This window comes from Cupressus sempervirens, chromosome 10 (assembly GCF_028749045.1).
Source record: "Cupressus sempervirens isolate cs-2001-9-10 chromosome 10, ASM2874904v1, whole genome shotgun sequence".
NCBI classification, from domain to species: domain Eukaryota; kingdom Viridiplantae; phylum Streptophyta; class Pinopsida; order Cupressales; family Cupressaceae; genus Cupressus; species Cupressus sempervirens.
The window spans coordinates 62,884,042-62,901,446 of NC_143127.1; positions in this window are offsets into that span (position 1 = coordinate 62,884,042).

Genomic DNA, 17,405 nt, shown 5'->3' on the forward strand with positions numbered 1-17,405 from the left:
CTCTGAGCTTGGTGATAAGTCAATGTGATAAATTGATCTATCCTTGGAAGATGAAACACCTTCTCTATGTTTTTGGGTTGAAGATCCAAGATGATCTCTCCAGTTATGCTCTTCACAACCCTTTCTTTGAGAACATATTTCTCCACTAGTGTCATGATCAGTTCTGAGGACTGCACCAAAACTAGATGTGATGTTGTGTTAACAAGCTTAAGTAGATCAAGGTGGATATCATCAAAGACCTTTACATGGGTTTATTGCACAATGCTAGGAATGCACCCAAATCAGTGTGACCTAGTTCGGTGTCCTAGATTTTTGACTAGTCATCTTGAAAGTGTGACTTGGTCAGAACACCTTGAAACTTGACTACTGTAGACTTTGGCACCATCTTTGCTGCAAGGGAGGATGATGAAGAATCTATTGAATCTACATAAAAATGATTTCAATTAGTTCAAAGTAAGAAAAATGATTAAATCAAACCCTAATACAGACACAATCATGACCCAAAACCCTAATTACTCAAGAATGTCTTTAAAAACCTAATTTTACCCCTTTTTTTAGAAAAGGGTGTAGTTGGCACACCTAATAGGTGGCCTAGTATTCTTTTTCCCATTTAAAAATGTGGGGTGTGCAGTAGTGCACCTTATGTGTTGCACAACAGTTCACCTTATGTGTTGCATTGATGCGCACCCTATTTGAACTTAGTGCAACAAAGTTTTCTCATTTAGGGGTGCGCAATAGCACACCTAATTTAGTGTACTACTACACACCTTACATGGTGTTTTACTTTTATATTTTTTAAATCTAGTAGTCTTTTTAATGTTTTTTCAGTTTTTCCAAAGCAAAAAAATAAGGTGCATAGTTGTGCACCTAATTAAGTGCACTACTATGCACCTTATTTTTGGAGTCTAAACATTGTTTTCTATTTTTTTGTTTAGGTAGGGGAGTGGAGATGAGATGCACCTACAGAGGCTTGTTTTGTATTGTGGATCCTCAAAGAAAAAATGACAAGTAAAGAAGAGGGTGGGGTCCCTAGGGTATATAGATCCAAGACCTAGTGCGCCACTTAGTGTTATGTAGCTACGCTGCTATGCATCACCGAGTGATGATGCTTTCTAAATGATTTGGCAATGTTGGTGCACCTCTTCTTTTGCAAGAAAGTGAGTTAGTGCTCTAAAATTTGATTCTTAGAGTCTGAGTTTGCTAATTGGGACCCAATCTTGACCAAAAACAATAAATAAAACCTGAAAAAGACTTAGTCCCTAGACTAGGGTTCTAAAAAGCCAGAAATTAAAGTAGGCGGTCCCCATTTCTAGGAAAAATGGGATTTTTTTTGTGAAACCACAATAGGATCATCATGAGATTGGTCTCATTGGATCCAGCTTGGGGAGACCTTGGATTGCCATAATTTTTGGTTACTTCTGCTAGATTTTTATTTTATGTTTTGGATTCCCATTTTTCCCTTTTGGTTATGAGTTAGGGTTGTCCTATTTTATTGTTTCATTTCTATTTCTACTTTTTTTTTCATAGTTGTTTGTTAGGAGGCTAAGAACTAGTGTTCCCCTCCATTTTTGTATGCTATCTCTACCTGGTTGGGTGGGTATGAGCATTTCCTTGTTTTTCGAGATGAGGGTTTGTGATTTTGCACTATTATGTTGGTTATTTTTGTATAAAGACTCCGAACCTAGAGTTTATTAGATTTTCATGGCTTTTATGCTCTAAGACCAAATGAGTTTTATTTTTGAAGTTTTCAAGTTTTGAGGTTTTTACCTCATTTTACATACCACCCTATTTTCTTTGGTTTTCTTGGCATGATGTTAGTCATGGACCTAAATCATCCATTAGGATGCTAGTTAGATCATTTTTTCACTTTTATGTTTCATTAGGATGCAAGCCACATCTATACATCCAACTTTGTGTTTGGTTGAGTGATTTTGTACCTAGTGTTATTATTTCTTTTGGACCCTTATTATTATTTCATGGACACTAGGATTCATGTAAAATCCATACTCCTAGATTCAGGCTGGTTGAGTGAGTTCATGATGTTTGGTCTTGTTGCATCATTCGGATTCATGTATAATCTACACTCCACACTCCTAGATTGATGCAGGTTGAGTGAGTTCATGATGTATGGTTTTATTGTTCTTGAAATTCATATAGAATATGTCCTCCCAAACTATTTTTGGTTGAGTGATATTTTTCTTATGTTCTCATCCAGTCCTTGTGTTATGATCTTTGTGATGGTGGTGCACCACACACAGGCACATACACATGGATTTTTCAAGTGACTTGTGAGTCCTGATCTTCCATGGACTTTCTAGAAGTTATGATCATTTGGGGTTGGATTGGGAATATGTATGTCAATGGGCAATCATCATTGGATGAGCATGGGTATGTAGGGTAAGTTTGGTGGAGGGTCTTCTCTCACAACTATGGTGTCCTAGCCCAAGTTGGAGTTAAGGAGTTCCAATAAGTGATAACTTAATTAATTGATTCAAAACTAAATAAGATAAGAAATTTAAAGTCAGTGTCCCGAGGGTAGTACCGAGGGGAATTGTTAGTGATTCATAGTCCTTGCAATTAAGTCATGGATGCAACATGTTAGCCTCTTGAGGGAGTACCAAGAATAATGATTTGTTATCATGTTTACCAACTCTCCATTAGAGTCCCTACATAGTGACCCATAGAGTGTCTGACTAGGACTTGTAGAACTTGCATTATCTCATGATCTTGGTTTCAGTCATCATTATTGTCCAGTGTGAGTGTTAGCCATGGTCATTTTTCTTGATGTGTGTTTGTGGTTAGATCTTTATCTCCATTAGCATGGCGAGACTGGACCTACAAGTTTCACATGCTTGGGAGGTGTAGCTACCTATAGCACTATTAGGGACTAGTGCACAAAGATGGTCTATTGTCCTAGTGTGACTATTTATGGATGTTTTCACTTAGTACTTTGGGTTTTGTAGTATGATTTCTTGTGATTTATGATTTCATTGGAATTCTTGGATATCATTTTTAGATGATGCTAGTTTTATTGATGCATTCCCTTATTATGATGTTTAATATATGATTAGATGATGTGATCTACTTAGTTGAAATATCTCATGCTTTACTTTTTAGCATGTTAGATTTCCTTATTCTTATGATGTAGTAAATTTTAGTAGTTAGGTCCTCATAAGACATCTCTGGTGATCTGGTTAGTAGTTTGGGATGTTATGCATGGGGGATGGCTAGCACCTTTGAGGTCTCATGATGCTATTATGGTTGTGAGAAACTGCACATGATTTTTGGTATTCTTGTACATTGTGATGTTGCTTTTATACAGTGTGATGTTGCTTTTAGTACATTCTTTTACTACTATGTTTCAGATGGTAGGATGTAGTTTCCATCTTTCTATTATGGTATTTGACTGTTTTAGCCTTGATTTGTGTATCTAATACTCCCTAGTGTGGAGGAAATTCATTTCCTATCTTGTTACCTTTTTTCTAGTTTTTTGTTTTGTATCCTCGCATGAAATTGCACTTTTCGCATGAGAATGCAAAATCTCACGTAGTGTGTTGGATTTCTTTGCACAACTTATAGTACATCCTCATGCAAAACCCAATACTAGTTTGGGGTGCTTTGGCTGTTGGGCCAAGAAAGTCCTCACGTGATTGGGCAAATCCTTGTGATTTTTTCATACATCCTTGTAGGGAGGAGTACATACTCATGTTAAAATCTATTAGTTTTGTTTCCTCATGCAAATAATATGGGACATCTCCATTGGTTTCCAAGGAATGCAATTTGATGTTTTGAGTACCCTTTAGGTTTACTTGATTTTCCAAGCTTCAACGATTTGAGATTTTTTTTTGTTATATTCTTTGGTTTATTTCTCTATATGTGTGTATCAGTTAGGCAGTGGTGTTTGGAGATCCATTGGTTGTTAGGTTTGTTGGTAAAGTATTCCATTGTGATCTTTGTGATCCTTGTATGATGTTACCATGTGCATTCATACTAGTAAAGGAATAAAATCTTGGCTTATATTGAATCCTTGTTCCAAGGATCTATGGGTGGGCCATTACAACACAATTAGAGGAAAACTAGGAACTACAATTGGCATAGAAGTAGAATAAGTAAAATGAATAGTATGATAAGAAGGTTGTGATGTAGGAAGGAGAATAGGAGGAACACTCATAGGGATAGAGGGAACTATCAGAGTCACCAAAGGAGTATAAATAGGAACACTAGGAAGAGGAACAAAAGAACACAACCCTAGTGAGAGGAGGAAACAGCCCTAAATATTGAGCTTCTTGATCTAAAGGTTTAACATTAGAATGTGCAAGGTGTGTAATACCACATAAGATATTAACACCTTGGTCACTATCATGAAGAAATTTCTTAAGAGCCTCGATAGCTTGAATAGAATCTTGATTATGGTTTTCTTGAAGAAGCCAATTACCCATTTTATGAAGTTCATTTGAAAGTTTTTGAACATGTTCATGAGGAACTCATAAAACATCATCCTTATTATGAGATGAATGAGAATATTTTTTCTCCATATAGGAATAGAATCAAAGTCCCATACAAAATCCTATGGAAAGGAGAAGAAGACTCAGGCTCAAAGGTACCCATAAGTCTACAACTACGTCTAACCCTAAGATTAGAAGTAGGACTAGAAGTAATAATGATCATAAAGCAATGCAATGTAAATGAGCTAATCTAAGGAAACATATAGCATAAATATTTTTGTATTTTAAAAGAAATTTTGTAATATTTTTGTATTTTTGAATTAAAATGAAAGAGCATAAACAAAATCTAATATATATGCAAGAAAAGACCTAACAAATATGAAATGAAATATAAAACCATAAAACATAATAGGGAATTTAATTTCACAAAAGAAAAGAGGGTAAGCATGTTAGGTTCACCAAAATGAATAAAAATAAAATAAGTCGTATTCTCAACTCTAATTTCCAAAAGGAGTGATCCAAATTGATTAAGCACAAGAAAGTGATCAATGTAGAAATGGATCATGTAATGGAGAATATGGAGAAAAGAAGTCCTATGGTCTTTCTATTTTGAGGACTATGTGCTTAAATTCTAGAATAGATAAAAGAAAAATACTAACCTTGAATCTAGAAAGTGTTATTTTATGATGTCTATGTGTAGTTTTGGGGAATTCTACAACTAGTTCCAGATTGAAAATGTCAAAATAGAGAAAACCTAGAAATATTTTGTCCTTTTGAAGGGAGTTCAACCTTAACCCTAATAGTGGGGCACAATTGTACCCCAAAAACTTGACCTTCACCTGCACTACTCAAACAAAACTTTTGTGTCTAGATCTTGCAAGTTTGATGAAAAGGATATCTAAATATGCTCTTCATTTCATTGTTCCACAAATAAATCTACAAGAAATTTTTTTTATTTTTTTGTATGGGGGGTTTTCCTTGGTGAATACCAAACTTAGAATTAAACTTGAAATTAAATTGAAATTTCAATATGTATAAACAAATTAAATGTAATTATTCACTTTGTTTATGTTGAGATCAGGAGGATTCAAATCCTTGAATCCACAAGTATGGATGCTTCCAATGAATGTATAAATGTATGTAGGATGTCTCAAATAAATGGCATTAGATCTCTAACACCAATCTTGAATGTATCTTTGAATAAGAAAAGACTTGGATGAATATGGATGGAGAAATCTTCAATATGAGGGATCTATAGAGATTGAATCCTTCAATAACTAACAATGGATCTCCTTGATGAATCTTGAATGCTTGAATTCCTGAACACTTGAATGGTTGGTGGATATTAGATCTTCACTTCATGTAGTAGGATGCTCACATAATAATCAGATGTCAAAATAAGGGAAGAAGGCTTCTTTATATAGAGATCTAGGGATCTAACTCTTAAAAAAGGCCGACATGGGAGCATTAAAACCCATTTAACCTTATACCCTAGAAGTGGACCTAGATTAAATGTAATTTAAGAGTCTACTATTTCAAAGCCCAAAACACTTGACTCAAAAGTGGGAAAATAAACTTTCTGAATCTTGAGATCCCAAAACTTTTGAAAATTGAAAATTGAACCTAGGGTCAAGAGTGAGATCAACTCAACCCTAGGTTAGGTTCAAGGTCATCCTTGACCTAGGTCACAATCAAGGTAAACCTTGACCTAAAAGGTTATCCTTGAACTAGAAGTCAAAGTCCTCAGTTTCACAAAGCAAATTGTTAGAAATAGGCTAGAAATAAAGAGAGAGAAGAAGAATAGGGAGAAATAACTACATCCATACAAAGAGCCATTTAAGGCACTTGACATGAACCCAGACTAATTACTCAAAGGTATAAACACTCTTAACATGGAAGGGCTTCTATTTTAAGATGATACACTAAGTAACTCAGAAAATATGCAAGATAGCTATGCAACCCAAGATTTTCTTGCATCAAAGAACCTTGGTTGAAAGAAATGATTATCCTAAATCATTGAGATGTCACAACCTAAGATGAATCCAACTCATATTGAGAAATCCATGTAGCATCTTCCATAGGTTTGTTTCTCCACTTCACCAAATACTCATTGTAGTCTTTTCCTCTTGTGCTCTTACTAAATATTTGATCTACTAGTTGTTCAACTTCTTTAATTTGCTTCTTAGGATAATTATCTAATATAGAAACTTCATCATCTGACTCATGATACTTGTACAAATTAGCAACACTTAATATAGGAGATATATCCACATCATCAAATAACTCAACTTCATAAGTATTACCACTATCAAATTTCTTCAAGATCTTACAAGGTCCATCTTTCTTTCTTCAAATGAACCATTACCTCATCACAAGCTTCAAAAACATGATGTCTTCTACACTTATCATCATTCTCTTTGTACTATTGATTACTTTGTTTCAACTTTAGTTTCACTTCCTTATGCAAAAAACTCCATAAAATCAACAAATTCTTCTCTTGCTTCACTTCTCTTTTCTCACCAACAATATCTCTTAATCTAAGACTCCTCTAGGTTGCATTCCAGTAACAATCTCAAAAGTTATCTTCCCTATACTCCTATTCACAAAATTATTTTATGCAAGCTTAGCTTGTGCTAATAACATCTCCAAATTATGTGATTCATTCCCAATTAAGAATCTTAACAAATTACCCAAGCTTCTATTAACAAACTCAGTCTATCCATCTATTTGTGGATGGAAAGTAGAACTAAACTTAAACTTGATACACATCTTCTTCCACAAAGTCCTCCAAAAATAGCTAACAAACTTACTATCTCTATTAGAAATAAGACTTTTTGGTAACCCATGCAATCTCACAATCTGTTTGAAGAATATTTCAGCAACATGCTCAGCATCTAATGTCATTACAAGGTATGAAATGAGCCACCTTAAAAAATCTATCCACAACAACAAATATAGAATCATACTCATTCACTTTTTTAGGCAATCCAAGAATAAAATTCATATTGATGTCACTATAAGGTTTCTTAGAAAAGGAAATAGGTGTATACAAACTAGTATTCTGACTTACTCATTTTGCAACTTAACAAACACCACAACTCTTTACAAAATTTTGAACATCTTTGTACATCTAAGGCCAATAATATGTTTTCTTCAACAAGCTCAATATTTTATCAATTCCAAATGTCTAGTCAATCCACCATTATGCTTTTCCTTAATCAAATTCAATCTCATAGTGTTGATCTCAGATCAATTTTGAAAAGTGAGTGTGTACATAGTTTGGTCATTTACTTGTTTCATGTCAAATAAGTAGTACATGCCAAACACAACATGTATATAATAGAGCATGTTAAGTCCACAGTGAGTGCCAAGCCACTCATGTGCCAAGAAGAAAATATATTCGAAGTAATTTAGGAGCTAAGTAAGTAGTGCATTCCAAGTGACACACATGTCGAGTCAGAGTATAGAGAAAAATATATGCTAAGCATTAGAGACTTCAGATGCAGAGTAAGACAGTTTTGTTATAGTTTTTTGTAATGGCACAAACAACTATGTAAACCATTTTTGAGTCGACATAAAGATTGAATTATGATATTTGGAGATAAGGACAAATCCTAATTTGGATTCCCAATGCATTGCATGTAGCCAATCAAAAAAGAGAAGGTTTAAGTAGAAAAATGGATGAATCATAGTTGTTGATTCATATCTAACCCTAAGTCACTAAAGTCTTCTTAAGGAGGACAAACCCTAAACTATCTATGACACAAAGAAGGTGTATGAAGGAGTGAGGAGAGAAGTTTGCATGCATAAATAGAGTCTTCATGGTGGCTAAGAAGTTATGATCTAAGAATACATTGTAGAATTAGTTAAAGGAGAATAGAGTAAAGAAGATAGTAGGAAGAAAAGAGACATCTGATCAAGAAGGATCGATAATACATTAGTTTAGGGGTGATCTATCATCATTTAATCAAGTTTTAACCATAGGATCATTGTTGAGTCATTCTAACAGGTAAATCAATTAAATCTCTTAACAAAGTAGTCCTAATAGGTTGTATTGAAATCCTTTAATAGGGTACTTACTTAACTGTGAGTTGAATTCCTTTAACAAGGCACACTTCTAACAAGTTGTTGAAATCCTTTAGCAAGGTGAGCTCGAACATCCTTTGTAAGCCTTTAATAGGGCATACCTTTCATAAGATCATGCCTCATGATCAAAACATTGTGTAACCTTCATTGGATACTCTTTGTTGCTATAGTAGTGAACATTTGTGGGTATCATCCCCACCCCAGTTTTGCCTTCTTATTGAAGGGTTTCTGGGTAATCATATGTGTTTACTTGTTTACATATTTTAGATGTACATGTTTTAAATGATATTTTAGTTTACTTAGTGAATGTATGAGATGGATGTATGCTGAGAGTTTTATGGGTAGAAGTTTAAACTACTAATTCACCCCACGCTCCCCCCCCCCCTTAAAAGTTTACCTTTTCTATTGTAATTCCAACAATTGGTATTATAGCCTTGTTCTCTAAAAGAGAATCTTTGCAGCTTTGAGGAAAGATCTTGGAAATGGAAGTCTACAAGTTGGGAAAGATCATTGAGAATTAGGGAATTGAAATTAAACTAATTCTACATCAATTGGATGAAGCAAGAGAAGAACTAAAGAAATCTTTGAAGAGAAGGAAGGAAATTGCCATTGAGGAGAATGACACACAATACAAAGTGATAGAAACTACTAAGCTATTTAGTAGTGGAAACTCCAATTAATTTGATGTAGCAATTGTAGATCTAATGGAAAAGAATAGAAACCAAGCTGAGGAAATCAAAAATCTCAAGTTGGAGCAAGAATTACAATCCATACTACTATGAGAGGTGACTAAACAGAAGAACAAAGCCATGATTGAAGAGGAAAAAAGAGTTATGATCAGCTGATTGGAAGATAAATCATCAAAGCTAACCAAGATTTCCAACATGCAATTGGATACAATGAGTCAAATGATGAATGCCAACTATGAGTTGAATGTTAAGGACATTGAGATAACAACATTGAAGTTGCAGAATGAGAAATTGCAAAATGACCTAAAAAGGGAAAAGGAATTTGATAAGAGTTTCAATAAGCCCAATTAAGCCATCAAATACTTTGAAAATTATTAAGATCTCCTAGATCTAATAATGATACACTTGGACTAAGATACACAAGTACTGAAGAAAGGGAATCATCCAAAAGTGATGAAGAAAGGAACAACAAAGGTAAGAACTCTAAACCTATTTTTCATAATTGTGGTAAGAAAGGACATACTACTAATGTATGTAGGAGCAAGATTGTAAATCAAAATTTTAAGCATAAAAGCATGGTTCAATGTCATAAGTGCAACAAACAAGGTAATTAGGCACATGAATGCAGAACCAAGACCATGTGCACACAAAGATTTGAAGGATATTGTTATAACTATTAGAAGTATGGAAATAGAGCCTTTAAGTGCAGATCCAAACACATGTGGTCATCAAATAGGAAAACAAAGGTAAGGAACAATGGCAACTCTTACAACTAGGATTATAATACAAGATATAGCTATCATTATGGTCAAGAATATGGACATGTTCTTGAGAATTGTTTTAGGATACACTTTAGAGGTGACTACAAAAGGTGGTTGAGTGAAACCAAATGTTTTAGCTATTTGAAGACTAGTCACATTAGTCACTACTGTCCAACAAGGTCAAAGGCACCAAGTTGTGAATTTGATAAAGACAAAGGCAGGGTAGATGTTGCAAATGTCAGAGATGAGATGAACAAGACATGGAAGGAAAAGGTTGGTTACAGCACATCAAATGGAGAAGGGATCATTTACCCAATGGGTCAGGTGATCACACCTCATCAAACTAAGCAATCAAAAGGTATGAGGGACTAATATTCACAGGTTATATCATACATTTGTTCTGAAGGGTTTAGTACTGAAAAGACTATATAAGCATGAATAAAGATGCAAGATGTTATTAGGAATGCTAGAAAAATCTTTAAGTTTTTCATGTTACTACCAAGCATGAAATGTTTCCTATGACTATCGAGTGGAATGCTATAAAATACCAAACTAGTTAGTTGATGCCAAGCTCATAATAGTTGTTGAACAAATGGAATGGTAATGGATGCCGAGTGAGCTTGAAATTTTTTATGCTAAGCTTATAGCTGTGTAAGCACTCAACATTAATTGTAGGGTTTCAGAGGGTATTTGATCAATTTTTGACTCATTTTCATCATTTCAAAATTGAGAAAGAGCAAGGAAAGCATAAGGCAATCAAAAAAATCATCCAAAGTGATTGTAGAAGATTTTAATAGGGATTCTACATCATTTTGTCAGATCATGCAAGGTATTTATCAAGTTCCAAGTTATGTTGTTTATATTTTTGTAAACCCTAGTTTCACAAAATGGCATCTAGTTCAAAGAATGTAGAGGGAAAGAAAGTTTTGAATATTCAACTAGTCAAAAATGAAGTTAAACAACCAATATTGAAAGCCATTCCTGAAATTGCTTACAAACAAGACCGCTTTAGTGTGTTATCCATGATACCACCGAATGTTTTAATGGTGCAAGATGTTAGGAAGTGTTACAACTATAAAATTGGAAATATAGGTGATATGGATATTAGGAAAACATATCAAAAACTTTGTGAGAATACTGTATTAAGGGAAGAATACAAAATTTTAGAAAAGAAAGGGTTAACTCTTGCCCTAGATTTTTTGAATACATTCAAAAATGAATGGATTAGGATTGTGTTAAGAAGAATTCATGATAATTCACTTTGATTAGAAAATGGACCCATCAAAATAACTAATAAGATAATCCATAGGGTAACAGGGTATCCAACCCTAGATTGGCCTAAGACTCTAAGGAGTGACTCAAAAGAGGTTTTTGAGACAAATAGTGGATCTGTATGGAATAAGAGAGGAATGAAAATTGATACCATTATTGATCCTTTGATAGACTTTTCTGTAAGGGTTATTTACCAAAAGTTTTACCAATCCAATAGATTTAATAGTGTACCCTTAATAGCAGTAGATGTTGGTTATCAAATTGTCAAGAAAGATCACACGTATGATCTTGCAAAATTACAACTATAGCAACTAATTTAGAATTTAGGAATATAAGGAAGACAAAGAGTGCACAATTTAAATTTAGTTCTATTCTAATATGCATTTTATTTTATGTTCAAAATACTTTCCTACATTTGTCACAGTTACATGGAAAACTAATAGGTCAGTGGCAATATAGATTGGTGAGTTCATTGAACAAGTGGGTGAGAAATTTGAGTTAGTTATGATCAGCTATTTTGAGGAATTTAATAAATCAATGAAGAAAACATTGAGAATACCAGTATCCTTAGTGGACAAACATTATGATGATGTTTTCTTTCTAGTGGATGTTGATTACACTTTTGTTCAAGTAGCAACACCAAGGGTGAGATGGCCGAGGCCACTTGGATATGAAATCAATGTAGATGAGGCCTCTATAGCTATAATAGCTTTACTAGCAGAAAAAGTACACAAAAATGCTACTGCATTTGGAAACTATGAAATGGTTGTCTAAAATCACCATGGAACTAAAGACTGCCTTTTTTATTAAAAAGAAGGAGAAGTTGGTGAAGAAATTAAAAGCTAAATTTGGTGAAGGTAAGGAACAAGTACCACTTGAATTAACACAAAGAATAGGTGAAGATCAGCCAGAGGAGAAGACAAAAGTTGCTAAAGGTGTTGAGGGAGAAGAAACCAAGGAAGCATCTACACCCACTAATCAAAAGAAGAGGAAGGCCAAGGCACACCCTTTGACAAGGGCTAAGAAGACTATCAAACCAAGCCAAGCTAAGACTACAGCACCTACTAAAAGGGCTAGTGGATGTGTCACTACACTAAAGGCAAAAGAAAAGACAAAACCTACAAAATAGGGAGGTGAAGTGCAAAAAAGACCAAGGATAAAATACATTACACAAGCTAAATCTGATGAAGATAAAATGGAATTAGATGACAATAGCCAATTCAAGGTGGTGAGTCATAGTCCTCTATCTGACTTAGAAAATCTATGTGAAAATATTAAGAATAATGTAGATTTATCAGGATTTTCACATGTTGATTTTGATAATCTTGGTAAAGTTGAGAAAAATCAAGTGGAGGAAGCTATATATGCCATGATGAAAATTTTTAAGAAAGCCCCCCTAGAAATTGCTAACTCAATACCTAAGAGCCTATATGAGATAGTTGAGCAGAAATAGAACTATTGTTTGAACTTGGAAAGACAAATTAGGGAGACTTCACTTGCACAAGTCATGCGTAAACTTAGCAAAGCACAAATTGTTAAGGCTATGAAGAAATATGTAGTTAGGTTTGTACCTAAATATAGAGCCTTTAGCATATTGAAAAATAATAATGAAGATGTAGTTAAGAAGTCTATTCAAATATGGAAAGTGACATATGGTTTAGCAATAATAAAAGTAGGTGAATAGGAACCTATTGAGGTGAAAGATGATGAAGATGATAATGATGAAGACACTATTGAGGGAAATATAGAGATACAAATAGTCAACCAGGCAATAGCTAAGGCATAGCAACAAGAAGAATAGAATGTACAAGATACATAATTGCCTAATGTCACCCCTCAACATGTAACAAGTGCTAAAATAGTGATAGTTAAAGATGTATCTGGTGTCACGGCTTAGAAAATCAATCCCTAAAAGAAGATCTAAAGAAGATACTTGATATGTCTACATTGTAGGCCAAACTATGTGATAATCCTATATTAGTAAGTGTGGATGAATTGTAGAAACAAGTGACTAAAACTACAAGGGAAGAGGTGAATACACAAGAACTACCTACTCTCAAGTCACTAATGTATAATCTTTGGCTAAAAAAAATGAAGCTACAATTGAAAAGGTTGATACAGTTGAAGTAGATAAAGTGGAAACTTGGGCCAATACTAAAGAACAAAGTCAAATAGGTCAGATAAATTTATCTGCACCTCTAGCACAAATACAAGGTGCATCACAAGGCATTAAGGAACTAAAGGACAAGCTTGAAAAGATAGAGTTGACACCAAAGGTGAAGGAGCAAGCAGCAATTCAAGCCCTGGTAACTTTACCAGAATTTGGCACTCCTTCCAGTCACACTCTATAGAAGCCAAGCACAAATGCAACACCATTACAAATCTCAATGCCAAGTTTGAGCTCATCAAAGGTTGAAGAAGTAATACTTTATGGAGATGTGAGCCTTGATGAAGAGATTTTGTTACCAAAGTATGACTTTGACACAATGACAATTGAGCAGATGGACATATTGCAAGAAGCCCTAGCAAGGAAGAGAAGACAAGAATTGCTTGAAAAGGAACATAGGTAGAAGCAAGCATTTTAGGATATCAAAGACATCTTTTTAGATGCATTTAGCTTGCCAACTCCAGATGAAACAAAGCCACTAATTGAACAACTAACAAACATAGTGGAGAAGGTTAGTGATGCATACCTAGACACAAATGCAAAACTATTAGAATGGTCAAAAAATAAATTCCAAAGAAAAGTAAATGAGAAAATATCAAGTGGCATAACACTCACACAAGTTACATTAGCAACAAAGGTAGAAAGTGTGAAGAAGGTACTTGAGAATATATTATCACTGTACACTAAATTGTGTAGTCTAACACTCTTAACACAATAGACAAGAAGTCACATTTTGAGTTTGGAAAGTTAGATTATGCTTTAGGTGTAAAACTACCTATGACACTAACTCAAAGTGTGAAGCACTTCAAAATTTTGCTACAAATCCAGAGTTAGCTAGCTACATTGTTAGCAGATGAAGCCAATATAAGGGATAAACTAATTAGCATCCAAACAACATTGACCCCCCACATGGAAATTTTTCAAAAGGAATTAGGCTATGTTGAAACACTTATGAAGAAAGTGTTGGAATATTCAAATGGGAAGAATGCTTCTGTGAGGGGGGGTGAATTAGAAGTACTAGCCTTTAGCCTATTTTAAATCCTTAATAACATGTAAATGAAATTAACATGCATGTAAATAAACATTAAACAATCATGAGAAACAAACATGCATCACCACATAACACTTGAGATTTTGGTAACCCAGAAACCCTCCAGGAATAAGAAGGTAAAACTAGGGTGGGGATGATACCCACAAAATCACTACAGCAATAATGTTTGACCACTTCTAATGGCCTACCCTATTAAAAGCTTTACACTATGTCAATAGTGACCTGGTTAAAGGATTTACAAACACTTTACATGAAGTGTTATGCTATTAAAGGATGTAATCACCTTTTCAAAGGATCTACAAAATAGTTGTTAAGATAACCTATCAACATAGGGTTTCCTTTCTAATACAATGGCTAAAGAGTATTAGGTATAATAAACCTGATCGCTTACAATCATTGATTGCTGAATATAGGCACTTGATCTACTTTCTCTGATCTTGATCCTTTTGAGATCTGATATTTGTTCATATCCCTTGCTTTGTTCTGATCAACTAAATGTCTAACTGTTGCTCTCTTCCTCTAAGTCTTTTTACTCTTCACGCTAAACTCTTCTATATTTTTCCCCATACACTCCTTCATCCATTCATAATACAATGAGATTCCATCTTCCTTATAAAGACATTTGAAGACTTAGGGTTAGTTGTGGATCTACGATCCATATTGAATCTTTGTTTCCCGCTCATGCCTTGCACTTTTTTTATTGGTTGCATGCCATCTTCATTTTGTTTTTAATTGGTTACATGTAGTTTGCATAGGAAAAATAAAAGATTTGATCTTATCTATTTGATCCTTCTAGATCCTTCAATGTCGGCCATAAAAATAGTTTACATCTGAATTAGTGAAGTTACAAACTCATATGTGCATTTTGTATTACTTGACACTTACTAATTTTTGATGCTCAGTACATGTAACAAAACTATCTTGCTCGGCTCTTGTTTCATTTCTATTTTGCTCAACATCATCTGTGACTCGGAACTTAAATATCACTTGGTTCCTGTATCCTGTTTGGCACCTAAAGTCACTCAACACTTGATCTTCACTTAGCATCTGAAGGCTAGTGGGCACCTGAAGGTTGCTCGGCACCTGAAGATCACTCAACACTTGATGGATTTTCTGACTTGGCACATGTTGTGGCTTGGCATGCATAGTGTGCTCGGCTTCAATGTAGAAAGTGGTTAAGTGTGTTGGCACTCAAATGTAAAAATTATTCTGAGAATAACAATCTCCCCCTTTGACATGAGTGACAAAAATACTTAACTAAGCATTATTTATCTAACCTTATGAGTACATTCACTAATCTGCTTGGTATATATACAAAAGTTCTTAAAAAAAAAAACTTGATCAAAATTTTGTAAGAAACAATATATACTGCAAAATTATTGTAACTCCCCCTAAGTTGATTGTGCTATTATTTGTTCTATCTTGGTAACCAAAATTTTCTGCTAAATATGTCTCATGTTGAATGCTGATATAACATTATATCTCCCCCTTTTATCTCATCTCCCCCATTCTCTTTATCTCCTCCTTTTTGATACATATGTCAAAGGGTTCTAAGGGTTAAGACCATATTTTGCCAAAAATGTACTATTTACCTCCAGAATCATCCTGAGAGAAGCATCCCAATTACTCAAAGCAATTTCAAGAGATTTGTGCTGGATGGCAGTCTCTGCAGCAAGATGAAGAAGACCATCTAAAGTAGAAAAATTAGGGTCTTTCTTTAGAACATTTTCTGCATAGGCTTGTTCCTTATGGAGGATTTCCAAGTGTGGGGTGATGGAAGATTGAAGTTGTAGCAATTTGGCTTTGATGGTGCTCTCTTTTGTTGTCAATTCAGCCAATTCCTTCTGAGTATGAAGCATTTGAGAAAAATGCTTCTCTCTTTGAGCTAGATCCTTAGGTAGTTGCATGCTTAAAATATTCAAATTCCTCTCCAAGCTCATTATCCTCTAGCTGGTCTCTTGTGTGAAATATGAGAAGTCACACAACTTTTTGTACAATGAGAATATATTCTCAAGTACCTATTTGACCTTTCCAATTTTCTTGGCCAGTTCAACTTGTGATAGTGCTATTTCATTTGCAATTTTCTTGTTTACTTTCCCTTGAAATTTATTTTTAGACCATTCCATTAGTTTTACATTGGTCTCTCGATCTTCACTTTGTACCTGGTCCACTATATTGGCTAGTTGCCCCATTATGGGCTTTGTTTCATCAGGTACCTATAAATTGAAAGCATCTAGAAATATATCCTTGATTTCTACTAATGCTTGCCTCTATTTGTACTCATACCTAAGTACCTCTTGCTTCTTCTTCCTTTCAAGTGCCTCTTGCACTTCAGTCATTTGGGCAATGGTCATGGTGTCAAAGTCATACCTAGGAATGACTATCTCTTCATCAAGAGTAGGGTCTCCATAGTGAAGTACCCTTGTAACCTTGGTAGAACTCGAGCCTGGTACAAATATCTATAATGGTACTATAGAGCTCGGATGTTGTGAAGTTTCAGTGGGAGTTCCTGTTCTAGGCAAGTTGGCCAATCTTTGAATAGTCTGTTGCTCCTTCTCCTTAGGGCTCTCCACTTCCTTGTCTTGTTCTTTTCTTCCTTGATCAATGATAGTTATCTTAGGCAATGCACCTTGTGTTTGTGCTATAGATATAGAGGTATATTTTTGTCTTGTTTTCTCTTTAGTTGTATCCCCTACAGGTGTACTTACTAAAGTGTCAACCTTAGCAATTCTATCTTTGACTTCATGCTCTTTAGGTTGAGTAAGAGTAGCTATAGGAGGTTGTGAAGGCGGTTCTTGTGGATTCACCTTTTCCTTGGTAATTTCAGCTACTACCTTCTACAATTCATCTACACTTACCAAAACAAGGCTATTGCACAACTGTGATTGTAGTGTTGTTTGGTGAAGAATCTTCTTGAGATCCTCTGTAATGAGT